Source organism: Fragaria vesca, linkage group LG7, assembly GCF_000184155.1.
Source record: "Fragaria vesca subsp. vesca linkage group LG7, FraVesHawaii_1.0, whole genome shotgun sequence".
Lineage (NCBI taxonomy): Eukaryota > Viridiplantae > Streptophyta > Magnoliopsida > Rosales > Rosaceae > Fragaria > Fragaria vesca.
This window is the reverse complement of record NC_020497.1, coordinates 9,966,951-9,971,529: the sequence shown is the minus strand read 5'-3', so window position 1 is coordinate 9,971,529 and position 4,579 is coordinate 9,966,951.

Sequence of the window (4,579 nt, the reverse complement as noted above, 5' to 3'; positions counted from 1 at the left end):
GGATAAGAACACAAGTGTTCAAGTAGGAACGACGTGAATTGTCGTGGTTTGTCCCCACTAAGTCTCATCTTGATCCCAAATGCTTATAGTGTTAAAGTGACGAGATCACATGCTGCAAATATGTCTGCAAGGATTGATGTCCTACAACAAGACATGGCGCGACCAAAAGAAGTTGGTCTTGGCGCCATCACCATGGATGGTGATATGGTGACGCCATATAGTGGCAAAATTGGTGTCACAAGGCCGTGTGGCTCCCTAAAAGGAGGGAGGCCCTTAGGTTCGATATATTCTCGCACTAGGAAGAAAGCGAGATTGGCACAACCTGATCCATTGATCAGTGATACTCAAATCCGTCTCATGAAGTCTGAATTGTGATTATCGTTGGGGGACGCCTCAATGTCAATCCAATCCGTATAGAGATCTCTACAAGTATTACACTAGTGTACATGAGGACGTGAGATAATGAGTCTACTATCGAACCATCCTTCGTTGATGGATATCAACTTAGTTGATTGGCCTAATGGAAAGATGCAATCTAGCATTAACAAAGAGATAGGTCCTTGGGCAGGTGATGCCGACACCGCAAGCTAAACCCTATCAACTATACCTTTGTTAGATAGCGTAGTGAGAACAAGAGCTTAGACTCACCTTATGGCGCAAGGTCTCTCACTAACACGCACTGGGTCGACTACGATGAGATATGCTCTCGTAATGGATGTCATTGAACTCCACTACTTTGTCAGTTTGGTAGTTTCCGACTAACTGAACATGCCTATGAATGTGGTCATAATAACATCTCTATGGGATCAGAGATATACATGAAGATCTTAAACAGACTTCATTCATCCAAATCAAGTTGCTCCAAACCACAGGAGCATGCGTTTGCTAAATGTATTGAAACGCACATGAACTCTGCTTGATTTGGAAGGGATATGGTGAATTATGCCTTTGCGTGTTCATTCCGGATTTACATGGACTCTTGATGGATCAAGAGATGCCAATATGTATCAACATCCGAAGAAAAAGATCTTGGGAAGACACAGTCTCGATAAGGCACTCGATGACTGTATTGATGATCAATCGGCTTAGGCGCTCTATAACTAGTGAGGCCTACATATACTCCCATGATTAGTCAAGGTCTTTGCTCTATAGAGAGATCCGTTGTTTTGTCTAAAGCAAGATGACAAATATGTGTTAAGAGATGGAGTTCCCATCTAAGTACAAAAAGACGCATCAATGTACTCAACACAATACAAAAGACTTGACATCTCATTCGCTATGAAAAGTTGTAAAGCTAAGTGTAGCTATGCGCCCACGCAACGCCAATGTAATGGCAGTAACTCCTTTTTCAATACTTAATGGTATGAAGGGTTGAGGCTTATTCTATCCCTACATAAGAAAGACACATCAAAAGCGAAATCAGAATCTGCCAAGTTTTGTAGGTCAACTTCCACGAGACCTATAGGAAATCTCACTCACTGTAAAATGGTGAAATTGGTACCATTGGAAAGGTCTATGTGTCTACTTTCCAGGGACACCAACCATTTGATCATACCTATCATATTGAGTGAGTTATGGCCGTTTTCGTAAAGTAGGACGAATCTGTCCGAGAATCTGATTTTGGCAAAACAGTCAACTTCGACGGAATGTTGTGATAGCTTCCTGAGGTAACCAGAACGTGTGTAATATACGGTTGGAAAGCTAAATGAGTCTAGTTTCCAAAACCGTTTACGGTTCGTTCATATGTATTTCCTAGAGAAAGTTACGACTGTTCTAGTAATTGAAGATCATGCTGCGCGGAAATCTGATTTCCTGCACGAACTTATGTTTTGAGTTCACAAGCAACCTTCTCCTCAAGATCTAAGTGTAAAAGATCATTTGAGGACAATACGGCATGATTTAGTTAATCATTGCCCAATACCACATTTGAAGACATGTTAAAAAGGATTAACATGCTAAGTTGTTGAAACTTCCGTGATTAGTAAGAATCAGGAAGAGCCCTATGATTGATGTAAAGATCAGGGGGAGGTGCGAACTTCAGGGGGAGTCTAGCACATACATACATGTCACTATCAAATGTGAAGGGTGCGTTGTACTCTTTTTCTCCTACGATCAAGGTTCAGTTTTTCTCCCACAGGGTTTTTTGTGACTTGACGAGGTTTTTGACGAGGCAACAGATCAGCACCATCGGCATATCAGCGCGCGGCACAAGGGGGAGTGTTCTAGGATATTCTCTATGTGTGTCTTGGCCTTATGCCAATAGGATATGTAGTTAGGCTAGATCTATGTATTTATATCCTTACCATATTGGTATTGTGTAATTCTCTATATAAATGGCTCCTATCAATGAATAAGATGATTCTCTTGCTATCTCTTTGTCTCTACACTTTATTCTTCATCAAAACCAAAATTATTATCAATCATTGACCTCAAATTTTAAACCACCTGGTAAAGTTGGTTGAACTGCTTAGCATGGAACACTCATGTCCATAGTTTGAGTTTCAGCTCCCATCAATTTGTGGCCAGTAGATTTGAGGGGACTCCAAATTCGTACATCTGTGGCGAAAGGTCAAGGGAACTCCGAGTTCGTATAGATGCGGCGAAAGTTTAATATGATTTTATTCAAATACGCTCATGGACCTCATTCTAGGTAAAGAAAAATTTCAAATTTCAAGAAAGAGAAAATCTCACCAAATCTTATGAGTTATGAATACAAAAGACAAAGTTTAAAAATCAGAAAATCCAGCTACTTTCCGGAATCCTCTCTTGGCTGGTAATTCCCCTAAATTTTTTTTGGAAATTAAATATTGTACATGCCGTATATACTGTGACTGGTGTATCCTTTAATTAAGGATTAAGATTTGTACAAATCCTATTTAATATAGGATACCAAATTCAATAGGAAACTAAATCAAACAAGGACACTGAGAGATATTAATTAATCACTATATAAACCCATGGATGGAGTCCTTTTTCTTCAATCTTGCTAGGGTTTTGCTCTGTGTAAATCATTCAGCGCCGTAACAGAGAGAAGAAGTGGGAGCGGAGATTACCAGGTAACATATATTCTTCATTATTATTCATCATTCAGTTATGTTAATTAGCTTGTATGCTCTATCTTAACCATGGATCCTTTTTTGGTGATTGAATACTCTTCGGCCGCTATCATTCTTTTTCTTTGCTTAAAGTGATACAAAGGTGTGTTAATACAATGTCTTGTTCACAATTGAGGCTGAAGCAACCTAAATTTCATATCCCAGATGATTATAAATTTATCTCACAATTTGTTCCTCAATTACCATGAATGCATAGTTTAGTTTTGATTTTTTTTTTTTTTTTGCCATGTGACTGACGTTCAGGTTTCCCTAATATCCTGTTTGTGTACATTACTAATCTTGAAACAATTTTCAACCCTTCCTCATCTCCACTTTAACCAACTGTCACTCCCAATACTTTTTTGGTTAGTTTTTTTTTTTTTTGCCAATTTCTTTTTACTACTTCTAGATGAAAAAGAAAAAGAAAATTTATTTCGCGTTTCCCCCAAAAAAAAAAATTATAATAGCAATAACACAAATTATTTGATGATATTAGGTTCTCCAATATAATAACTAAATTTTATTTTTAGCAAATTTCGACTCCAACAAAGTAACTGTATACCAGTCAAATTTGACTTGTTAAAATAGATAGCTGAAGCTATATTGCTATTGATCCATGCATATATACTCAAAACAAAAGTTCAATCTTCTCTTTCCTGTTATGTCCGCGTGTCTATTTACTAGTTGTTAAAATAGTGCTGGAAAACCATTGTTAAATAGATAGCTATATTTCAAATCAGCTAAATATAACAGTTAGTAGATATATTTTGGAGATGCTCTTAGGTATTTCTATATGTTTTTGTTTTCTTTTTTCAAATCAGAACTGCTAGTGCAGTTACAAACTTACAATGCAGCTGGTAAAAAGTGCTTTACGTTTTTCTCTTTTATTCTTTAAATTTTTTGTTTCCGATTTTATATTTTTGAAATTACAATTAAATCCTTTTAACCTTATATTAGAGCTTTTTAGTGTGTAATACAAAAAAGGTTTTTTGGGTACTTTAAAAAGTTAACCATTTGAAAAAGCTTATATGTTAAAAGGTACTTTTTTTTTTACTTAATGTATAAAGGGTATATGTATTCAAATTCTGTTTCGGCTAAGTTTTGTTTATTTTAATGTTTTCCCTCTCGCATGAGAAGAGAAAAAAAGAGAGCGGCGGCTTGCATCTTCTCAGTAGATTGTAGGCCCCCGTCTGGCGGCTCCCGTGCCACTTGGGCTGCTAGCCCTATAACACCTTAATTTACCCGGATTAAAAGAAAATAACCTGGGATTAGAGTGATTATTTTTATTGTACCGATTGGTCTTATCTTTAGGCAGGCAGACATTGCTGAAGTGGAGACTTTGCTTTGCATTTATGACTTTGGCCTTTATGCACCATTCGGCTCTAGCTTTGTATATCTTAACTTGGAATATTCGGAATCAATTTTGCCAACCTGGAAATTGAATAACCACACCATCAAATCACAACCACTCATCTCTCTCTCTC